Raw genomic sequence first — 11,914 nt, 5'->3', positions numbered from 1 at the left:
GGTTACTGGGCCATTTTCAATATTATTTACTAGAATTTAAGTAAAATACATTTTTTTATTTTTACAGTTTTTGAGTTACCTCACATGCCATGAATTATAAATATAATGATACTGTATTCTGAATCTGCGGGGAAAAAAATCAAAATATAATTTGTGTGGGTCACTCAAAATTTGTCTTACCATATTAAATGTAGGTAGGAAAAAATTGGCTCAGCACTGGGGGTGAAAAAAAGGCTTAGCAGCGAAAGGGTTAAACATTGTGCAACCGTGATCTTAAAACTAAAAATAAGGGCTAGATTTATCAAAGTCATTCTCCTATAATCACGCTCAAAATAACGCATAGGCACTGATCCCCATATTCAGTAAACTACTGTGCGCCTTTAATTGCGCAAATCTGAAAGAAATCTGTTCAGCCTTTGCCTAGGCGCACGGGCGCGCTCCCAAGAGTGCTAATACACATTGCTTACAGACGTAATTTTAGATGCATACATAGAAATACGACTTGTTTGGAATTCATCATTGCTTTGCGCCGATAGGGAACTGAAATTTCGGCTTCAATTGCATGTTGTATATTTTGCCATACAGACTGAGGCGAACACCATTATAATTCATGCTTTTACATCTTGTGATGCAGTACTTTCTTCTTTTAACTAATTTTTCAAAGGCTCAGCGACAAAAAGAGACTGTTATTGCAAGAAATTTGCGCTTCCACAGGCGCATATGGGTACCAACAGTTTTATATATATATATATATATTTATATTGATATATTGATATACAGGTAGCCCTCAGTTTACGCCGGGGTTAGGTTCCAGAAGGAATGGTTGTAAATTAAAACCATTGTAAATTGAAACCCAGTTTATAATGTAAGTCAATGAGAAGTGAGGGAGTTAGGTTCCAGGCCCCTCTTAAAATTGTCATAAGTAACACCTAATACATTATTTTTAAAGCTTTGAAATGAAGACTTTAAATGCTAAACAGCATTATAAACCTAATACAATAATCACACAACACAGACTTTACTTGCATTTTTCTGCAAACAGTTCTTTCTATGCATTCCAATCTGGACTGATTTATAGACAGGAAGATCTTGTTATTTTGCAAGTTACTCAATAGCTCAGGTCTGGTTAAACTGATTAATTTCAGCTTGCTTGGCTAGCATAGCTTTGCTGCAAAACAAGCGGACAGGTCCAACTACTGGCTATTTTGATAAAGGCACTGCTTTTAAATGCTTTTCAATAGCAATCACATGACTGAAAAAAAAGGTTATTTTGAAACGGTGCAAATTGAACTGTTGTAAACCGAGGGCCAGCTGTATTTATTTTTGTGATCTTAAATTATCAACATATAGCAAAAACAGCACAGAAACATTATATAATATAAATATAAGCTAAATAGTTACCTAAAAAATGCTTTTTTAATAATCAAAACATGGTGGCGTAAATATTTATAGGGATGTACTGTGATGAATAGGGAGTAAATAGGGAGTAAATGCTTTTGCCGACAGCCACGACAGGCAAAATATATCATTATTACGCTCCAGCTCGCCTGCACATAAATCCAGGCGCACATGTGCGCTTCTCCGGAGGCGAGCTAGGACGCAGTTACATGCGAAGCACATACAGAGTTCGCCTAGCCATTAATAAATCTAGCCCTTAACAGAAACCATAATCTACGACTGAAACTCGATGTACAACAGAGATATATCATTAGACACGTTCCATTTAAAAAAGGAGTAACTACTAATTAAGAAATACAAAAATGTGCAGCTATTTTCAAAGTATATTAAATTTAGCGACCACTTACAAACAAAACACTGATTTGTTACTATATTTATTACTATAACCGGATACACTTACAACAAATATCCCCTAGCTAGCGTCTAACAGTATTTGTATACATAACGTTACAGCCAGACGCAGCTTGACAACACATCACGTGACTTTCCAACGACTGACGTCACAACCATACAGCCCTCCCCGTGCAGCCTAGTAAAGCAGAAGGATGTTCCACCCTGGCCTTAAATCAGATTGGCAGAGAAGCTATGTCACTGGCTTATGATTGGTTGTTCCTCTTGTGCCTATGACTTCTTCCTGTGTTACCCGCAGCAGGTTTATGATAGACTCGACTGCGGTTGAGCTGGGGTTCACTGTGTGCGGGTGGGAGACCCGTGGGGGGCAGCATTTATCCGGTAGGGGCGAGGACGGTCATACAAGGTGAGAAGGATATGCTCTTAATTTGTAGGTACCCTTATGTATAACTATATTATATATATTATTAGCATACGCTGTATGCACTAGCAGAGATAATCTGCATCTATTGCTTATGATGGGATAGGTACATTATTACATTGTATCCTCTTCCCAGGACCCAGGTACGTTGTAGAAATGTTTTGTAGCCCTGAAATGATTGCACAGTAAATCCCAATGTGTAATAGAACATATGTAAATTTTACATAATGACGTGAGATTCAGGCTTCTGTTTAATGACGTTAGAAAATGTTATGACATATGAGGCACAACATTATAACATTTATTCTGCATCACAAGCTCGTGAAATGTTACATTTTAAACAATTTGTTTATTAAAATGAATTTAAAAATTGTATTTTAAAGCTGCTAAATACGTTTTTGTACAAGTTATATACCATAACTTGACACATCTTGGGAACTACTGGAACGAAAAAGTATTGTTGGTTCCTGTTTGGATTATTCATATTTTTTTACTTTTCAATGTCTTTATTTATTGTTGCCCTTGTATAGCACCGCAGACATTTAAAACAAACGTTATAGTAATATATCTATATATTTTACTTGGTACTGTACATAAAAGCTTTGTCTGGTTCCATTATATTCTGACCAACTTAAATGTTGTATACATGTAAGTATAAACAGCATTTCCCTAAAGGTCCCTTCTTTCCTGTGGACGAGTTATATGAATTTCAGTTTATTTGTGCAAGCTGGTGGGCATTTTGTTGAAACACTGGCTGCTTCAAGGTGCTTAAAGGGACAGTCTACACCAGAATTTATATTGTTTAAAAAGATAATCCCTTTATTATCCATTCCCCAGTTTTGCATAACCAACACAGTTATATTAACCCTTTCCTGATGGGGTTAAAGTGTCTACATCGGAGCAACTGTTCTGATGTAGACAAATTGAAATCACACGATCGCGAGATTTCAATTATTGGATCGGGTCTGGGGGGCGTCCCTATAACCCTAGGAACGCCCTCCAGACTGCGATCAAATCGGAGAAGCACAGTAGGCTTCAGGACAGCCGTTAGCTATGAAGTTCTATTCCGTCATAACGGCTTTAAAGCCCAGTGTAATTATGACGGAATAGAACGTCATAACAGCGTTAAAAGGTTAATATACTTTTTACCTCTGTGATTAGATTGTATCTAAGCCTCTGCAGAGTGTCCCTTATCTCTGTGCTTTTGACAGACATGCAGCTTAGTCAATCAGTACAGACTCCTAAATAACTCCATGTGAGTGAGCACAATGTTATCTATATGACACTCATGAACTAGTACTGTCTAACTGTGAAACTTTTAAAATGCTCTGAGCTAAGGGGCGGTTTTCAATGGTTTAGCTTTTCAAAAATACCACCAAGGGAACAAAGCAAATTTATTGATAATAGTCAATTGGAAAGTTATTTTAAAATTGCATGCCCTACCTGAATCATGAAAGTTTAATTTTGATTAGACTGTTCCTTTAATTCATATTAACTTTTTAATTTTTCTTATTTCCACACACAAAGGTGGTCTTTTTTTTTATTAATCATTTTAAACAAAATAATATATACTTTGTCATATGATTATATGGGTGTCTCTTTACAGAGTTAAATGCTACTTATTTACTTATGATCACAAAACCATTAAACAAAATGAGGGGGCACACGCAAAACATTGCAGGGCTCTATTGTGCCTTCTGAATGTAACACTATGTTTATAGAAAGTTATATACACTTAAAGGGACTTTTTTTTTCTTCTTCATGATTCAGACCACAATTCGTTTTTAATTCTTTTACCTATTTTGCTTTGTTCTCTTGGTATCCTTTGGTGAAAAGCATACATATGTAGGCTCTGGAACAGCAGTACACTGCTGGTAGCTAGCTGCTAATTGGTGGCTGCACATATATGAATTTTGTCATTGGCTTATCCAATGTGTTCAGTTGCCTCCCAAGAAGTGCAGCATTTCTCAACTCCAATCATCAAGTACACCTAACAGGCCAGATCTTCACGATATCTTTAACTAGAGCATAGGTGAAATAATCAGCTTATTAGTAACCCATTAGCTGCAGTTGATAAATACTGATGTAGTGTGTTGCTGCTCCTTCAATCAAGCATACCAAGAGAACAAAACACATTTGGTAATAAAAATAATTTGGAACATATTTTAAATAATTTTCCATCACAGAAGAAAAAAAAAATGGGTTTCATGTCCCTTTTAAAGTAACTTATGCCAGTAATGGAACTACCCTGTTGATTATTATTATTATTATTATTATTATTATTATTATTATTAATAAAATATATATATATATATATATATATTTTTAGCATAGTATATTTTTATTAAAGGGATACTAAACCTAAATTTTTAATTTACTGATTCAGAGAGCGCATGTAATTTTAAGCAACTTTCTAATTTACTCCTATTAACAATTTGTCTCTGTTCTCTTGCTATCTTTATTTGAAAAACAGGAAGGTAAAGCATAGGGCCCAGCGTATTTTTGGTTCAGAACTTGGGTAGTGCTTGTTGATTGGTGGCTAAATGTAGCCGTTATATTAAAGGGACACCAAACCCATTTTTTCTTTCTTTCATGATTCATATAGAGCATGCAATTTTAAACATCTTTCTAATCTACTCCTATTATCATTTTTTCTTCGTTCTCTTGCTATCTTTATTTAAAAAGCAGTAATGAGATGCATAGAAGCCGGCCCATTTTTGGTTGAGAACCTGGGTTATGCTTGCTTATTGGTGAGTAAATGTAAACGTCCAATAAGCAAGCGCTATCCATGGTGCTGAACCTAAAATGTACTGGCTGCTAAGATTTACATTCCTGCTTTTTAAATAAAGATAGCAAGAGAACGAAGAAAAAATGTTAATAGGAGTAAATTAGAAAGTTGCTTAAAATTTCATGATCTATCTGAATCATGAAAGAAAAAAATTGGGTTCTGAACCTAAAATGGGATGGCTCCTAAGCGTTACCTTCCTGCTTTTCAAATAAAGATAGCAAGAGAAAAAAGAAAAATTGCTAATAGAAGTAAATTAAAACGTTGCTTAAAATTGCATGCTCTATCTGAATCATGATAGAAAATATTTGGGTTTATTATCCCTTTAAGTGTTAAAATGTCTGATACCTAAAAACTACTAATATATATATATTTTTTTTTTTTTTTTTTTTTTTTTAAATGTTAATATTTTTATTGAGGATGAATACAAAACATACAGTGACTGGCAAATACAGAGAATAAGAACAGATAGTTGAAGGCTAATATGTTACAGGAATAATAGGAGCATTTATGGCATTAGAGTATGTTTTAGATCACCTATTTTGTCAGTATATTTCACTCTAAATACAAACTACAATTGCCCTTAAAGAGAAACAAATCAACCTCATGCTTTTATAATAAGAACAGACAATAAATCCCCGTATAGTAGCAATTTGTTTTATAAAAGCAGCAGCTTTAAGTCAGAACTGCCTTAACCTGAGAGGGGGGCAATGTAAATTTCTAAGGCAGAAATAGAACGACTAGCCCTCTAATAAACCACTATAAAGGGATGGGTACTTTTCAGGGAGTAATGCGCTCTCTCGTTAGATGGATCCAGTAATTAACTATTTCAGGGCATAATAAATATAACATATAACTAAGTAAAGGGACGTACCACAATGAAGTTGAAAACATATCTCACTATAACCAGACATAGCGATGGAGCATATATTATCGTATACTATAAAGTCATAAGTTATATAGCATAGTAAGGATTCGAAAACATAGCAAATACTTGTGTGCCCTTGATGAATCTGATATATGGCAGTAAATAAAAGATTTTTGTTAAAACTAGAGGGTCAGCTGCTATTAGATGTAGCCTTGGGTTTTTAGATTAACAATGCAGATATATACATAAACAAAATCATTTATATCCTCCAGAGTTCCTCCACCATATTATAGTGTCATTAATCCGGAAAGGGTTTACAATGTAGATATGGCATTCTAGAGACCATGTATAGCTATGAAACTGAATATTACATGTACCCGCATTAGTGCAAGTAAGTCCTAAAATCAGCGGCCCTACACAATGTCACTCCATTCCTGCATTATAGGCTGCCAATATAAGCCTAATCCTTCTACCCCACTCCGGCTTTATAGATAGCTGTGTGAAATGGCTCATATACTTTAAGCGGGTCTATTCCGTACTGCTGCGCGGATCTGAGTCCTTGTATAGCGAGTGTACCAGGCATCTGACGGATTCGCTGAACCCTGCCACGAGGCTCTAGCTGAATTGGGGATTGAGGTCGATGACTCCAATGAAGGCCTTGAACGGCATGAATTCCAGCGCCGCGGGTAAAGGCAGCATCTGGAGGATGAACAATCCTCAGCTGTTTCAGTGGTCGGTCAGCTTCAAGTTGATGTGAGGCAAAGGTTGTGGGTATGAACTGCATCCGTAACGGCTTCCCTGTTACGTTGCCCACTCCTATGTTTCCAATGTTAGGAATGTGAGACCGCAAGTCTCCCACAACCTGGACGTACACATTGCCTCTCTGTCCTGTCGCTAGCCCCAAACTGTTCCCCGATGCAACCACTCCACCCGCAGCATCACGCAGTAGTGCATTGGTCAACAAAGCGGGTGAGTGTGTTACTGGGGTGTTAGATCCTATGGATGTCGCCAAAGGCATAGATGTAGTGGGAGATAACTCTGTTTGTGGCTTCATAGGGAGATCTTGTATCTCGGAGGTATCCGAACTTTCCCATGCTAACTTCATATGTTGTATCATGCGGTCTGCCCTATCTGACAGCCATTTGTCCAAAGCCATGATCAAGGAGATTTCTATCGGCTGCATTTTGTTCGTTGTAGGGAAAGGGGTATAACTTTTAGTAGTTATTGGGGAATGTTCAGCATATACAGCTGCTTGTCCTGTGTCTGCAGGATAATGGGGAGGGCTAGATGAAGGCTTAGGCCGTTAGAAGGCCTCCGCTGTGCACCACATCTGTTAGGTCTTCCGGGCCGAAATCTGGGTGAATAAGTATATTTTTCTGTTCAGCAGCTTCTGGACTGTAAGATACTACTAAACAATAGCTCAGATTATGAGATCTCAGAGCAGTAAATAGCGGCTTTATCTGCTCCTGTAATCAGCCTTAGAGAAAAGCAGCCATCTTGGTTGCTGTTTCGACACGCCCCCCCCCTAATATATTATTTTATTTTTTTAAATTTGCATGGCTTAGCCTTTGAGTTTAAAGGGACATAAACCCCAATTTGTTTTCTTTCATGATTTAGATATAAAATAACATTTTAAACAACTTTCTAATTTACTTCTATTAGCAAATTATCTTAGTTTTCTTTTTATCCTTTGTGGAAAAGCAGAAATGTAAGCTCAAGAGTGTGCACGTGTCTGCAGCACTATATAGCAGCAGTTTTGCAACAGTGTTAAGGCTGTGACACACTGCAAGCGGAGCGGCGCGCAGCGTGTAGATGCAGCTGTGTGCGCTCAGTGTGTCCTGCCTTTTCATCTCTGAGCACTCTGCTGCGTCAGGTTGCGTATCTAAGCGCTCAGAGATTAAATATTTGAACTTCAGAAGCGATGCGACGCGGAGCGAAGCAGCTGCTTTGCCTCGCGCCGCATCACTTGCAGTGTGTCACAGCCTTTATACATTAGCAGGGGCACTAGATGGCAGTACTATTTCCTGTCGTGTAGTGCCTCAGGCATGTGCACGCTACCTACCTAGGTATCTCTTGAACAAAGAATAACATGAGAATGAAACAAATTTTATGAAAGAAGTAAATTGGAAACTTTTTAAAAATTGTTTCCTCTAGCTGAATCATGAAAGACAATTTTTGGGTTTATTGTCCCTTTAAGTAACAGGAGTTTTGTTGGAAAAAGTAAGTTTACAATATTAAAAACATTATCTGAAATGTACTCCTATTTTTTCTGCTGCTCTTTTTTTTGTGTGTAGTATTTAAACTTCGTTCCTCACAGCTGGGGTAAAACTCTTATGCTTTTCAATAAACATGAATTATTTCTGTCCAGTCTGCTCATGGCAGCCTTTGTTTAGTGGGTTGACTAAGGAAGGGAATCTCAAACCCAGATTGTCTTTGCATAATTAATTAGCTGTAGCCTGCTTTCATATATTGCTTTTAACGGTTTAATGCTGTAGCTGATGATGCTATAAGTATAGGGTTAGATTCATTCTGTAGTGAAAGCTTTACTTGCGGATCAATAGATTTTGAGTTCTGTGTTCCTGCAGGCCATCTGTGCTGGTCTCACTTGCTGTATGGTGGAAGGAGATATAATGTAACTTGCTGAGAATGGTGGAAAATATCACTGTACTTTAGTAGTCAGGATAAAAAATATTAGTCCACTCTGCTAAATATAGGGGAAAAACTAACAGATTTCTTGCACATCTAATGCAATTGGTGGACATTTTTCAGCCTGTTGATTAGATTCTAATTATTTTTGTTTTGTTACCTTATACACTCTAGAGTACTATTGAAAGGTCTGGCTAGACTTCTTATAATATTATGGGGTAGATTCCAATCTTTTAGAAAAATGTATCTGCTTTTCTAAATCAGATGAGATGTCATCAGAAGCCATCAGAATTTCCATGCATGATATATAATTTGAAAGTAGGAATCTAACACACAAACTAAGCTACTTTTGCAGGCTTTTCAAGTGTGTGCATTGTTTATATTTTCCCCACAGATTTTCATAAAAACAAGTTACCCAGACCAAGCATACACTCAATGTTTGATTTAGTTTTCATGATTACTATGTAATGTATTTGAATGCAGTTCTTTTTCCCAACTAAATAGTGTGAATTCATGAAATACCATTTATAACAATTTTATTTTAATTTAAGCAATTTTATAATTAATTTTTTTTTTTTTTTTTGTAAATGCCCAGAATTTTTATTTATGATTGCATCAAAGTCTGTTACTAAGCCTTGTAGTTTAAAGGGACATGAAACTCCAAAAAAAAATACTTTACTAAACCGGAGCATGCAATTTTAAACAGCTTTCTATTTACTACTATAATCAACATTTCTTTGTTATTTTGGTATCTTGTTAAAAAGCAGCAGTTGTGCAAGAATGCTATCCATTTGCAAGAGCACTAGATGACAGCACTATTTCCTGCTATGTAGTGCTCCAAACACCTACGTTGGTAGCTCTTCAACAAAGAATAACATGAGGAACGTTTTTAGATTTTGAAAATAGAAGTAAATGGGAAACTTTTTTTTGGGGGGGGCTTCATAACCCTTTAAAGTGTGATTTGTGTTGCAATTATTAAACTGAGAAAGAGTTGGGCTATTAACAAATTTAATTGAACATGCACAAAACCTTGAAATAAAAAACAGAACAAACAGCCAAAACATGATGTGTTCAAGAGGTCACGGCTGTTGTATTAGAGAAGCCCATCATCAGTTATTTGTAGAGTGCCAACAGTTTCTGCAGCACTAAAAACATGGGTCTAATATGCAAGGGAGACAAAGGGATAGAGGGCCCTACCAAGAGTTTCACTGTTATAAATCAGCTCTCATGATGGTGATCTACAAAGTAGCTAGGCTTGTAGGCTTACATGCTAAGGGGGTTCAAAGTGACAACTAAAGGAGGAGAGGAACTACGTTCGGAAAATGTTCGTGTATATTGTATGCATCCCTGAACTAGGTGAGAGTCTTGTGAAGCAAGGCAGAGAGCCCCCCAAAATAGGGGCCAGTCTGGAGAAGTCTTGTAGACGTAAATGAGAGGAGGTAACAAGAGGAGGAGAGAAGAAGTTCATGAGCGAAGGGGACGGGAGGGGGAGTATCTGGAGACTAGGTTAGTGATATAGGGTGGAACAGTGTTATTGAGAGCTTTAAATGTAAAAATCATGATTTTGTGTTTTATTCTGGAGGTTAGAGGAATCCAGTGAAGTGACTGGCAGAGAGGTGCAGCAGATGAACCTTGCAGAGGCATTTATTATGTATTGTATGGGAGCTAGAAGGCAGCTGGGGAGAACGGAGAGGATGGAGCTGCAATAGTCAAGACGGGAAATGATGAGAGAGTGAATTCAAGTCTTAGTTGTGTTTTGTGTGAGGAAGTGTCAAATTTCGGAGATGGTTTTTAAGGTTGAGGCAGCAGGAATTGGACAACGAATGGATGTGGGGAGTGAAAGAGAGATCTGAGTCAAGTGTGACCCCAAGAAATCGGGGTTGGGGTAATGATGTTGTTATCAACAGTTAGAGAAAGTTGGGGGTAGGGATTTTGGAAGAAGGGGGGAAAATAAGGAGCACAGTTTTTGAGAGATTAAGCTTCAGGTAGTAAGAGGACATTCAGGATGAAATATTAGGACAGTTAGTGACACGAGTTAGTAAGGAAGGGGAATAGGTCTGGTGCAGAGATGTAGATTTGGATATAATCAGGATAGAAATGGTATTGAAACCAATAGGCCTGTTTTAAGGAACCTAAGGATTATGTATAAATTGAGAAGAAAAAGGGACCAAAGACAAAGCCTTGTGGTACCCCAACAGAAAGTGATAAAGGGTCAGAGGATGTGCTAGAGAAGGTTACAGAGTGGAGCTATAGTGACAGATTGATCATGGCAAGGAAAGGAGGAGATGGAACAAAGCAGAGGATTGAGAGTTTGAAAGATGTTGCCTTTCAATTGATTCCTGGGAAGTTTGGTGTGAGGGTTAGAAGGAGGGAGGGCAGAAGGAAGTGCTGTGATACTGCAAATGAGGAGATGATGGTCAGAAAGAGGAAAAGGGGAATTAGTGAAGTTTGCGAGTGCATCGATAGCTGAAAATCAAATCAAGGGAGCATTTATCTTTGTGAGTGACAGACTGTAAGAGGAAGTGAGCTGGAGAAATATTTTTGCAGCAGGGACAGTGGGATTGTCGACTGGGAGGTTGAAATCCCCAAATATGTGGGCAGGGATGTCTGAGGAGAGGAATTAAGGTAACCAGGATGCAAAATGATCGAGAAATTGTCGAGGATCCAGGGTGCAATATATAATCGCAACACTTATAGAGAGAGGGAAGAAAGAAGGAAGATAATCATGTGTGTTTTGAAGGAAGAAAATGTGAGGGATGAAGTGCAACAAGAGAAAAGTAAAATACCTACACCACCTTCTTGCCTCTTTCCAGGCCTCGGGTGTAGCTGAAGTGTAGACCCCCATGTGACAGTGCAGCGGGGTAATCTGTATCTGAGGGAGAGAGTCAGGTTTCTGTGAGAGCCAGAAGGTTGAGGGAGTGAGAGATGAGGTTATGGATAGAAGTGAGCTTGTGGCGCACCCCTTTTCTGTAGTGTAGCTGCCCCCTCCATGTTCCTTTAATTTTTTTTTTTCTGCAGTGTAGGGTCCTCCCACCGCCACCACCAGCAGATGATCGTTAGACGGTGCCACAGTCTGTAACGATGAGGCATCTGCCCTCATATGGAGCCGGAGCACCGTTCGTGCTCCGGCTCAATATGCGGCAGATGTCTGGAGCTTCTGGAACTCCAGCTCTCGGCTGTACTTAAGATGTGGGTGACCCTTGGGGGGTGCGGGAGGGAAGAGAGCTGTTTGAGAGGGGTCAGAGAAGGATTAGGGGATGGGATGTGTCAGGTGGGAGACTGATCTCTACACTAAACTTAACTCGACAAGCTACCTAATTAACCCATTCACGTTTGAAAGTCAACTATTTTTTTTTTATTTGATCGCATTTGAAATATACATGGG

The 11,914-nt window shown here is 38.1% G+C and overlaps 1 protein-coding gene across 4 annotated transcripts in view; it reads left to right on the top strand.

The window, feature by feature from the left end:
• Positions 1–2,102: 2,102 nt before the first annotated feature.
• Positions 2,103–11,914, top strand: part of HERC2 (HECT and RLD domain containing E3 ubiquitin protein ligase 2) — a 733,063-nt gene continuing 723,251 nt past the window's right edge. For all 4 annotated transcript variants that reach the window (XM_053707729.1, XM_053707727.1, XM_053707730.1 and 1 more), the window contains exon 1: positions 2,103–2,215. The gene's annotated coding sequence lies outside the window, so the exon portion shown is untranslated. The remainder of the gene's footprint in view (positions 2,216–11,914) is intronic.

This window comes from Bombina bombina, chromosome 3 (genome assembly GCF_027579735.1).
Source record: "Bombina bombina isolate aBomBom1 chromosome 3, aBomBom1.pri, whole genome shotgun sequence".
NCBI classification, from domain to species: Eukaryota; Metazoa; Chordata; class Amphibia; order Anura; family Bombinatoridae; genus Bombina; species Bombina bombina.
The sequence above is the reverse complement of the archived record's forward strand: the minus strand, read 5'-3'. Positions and strand labels throughout refer to the sequence as shown.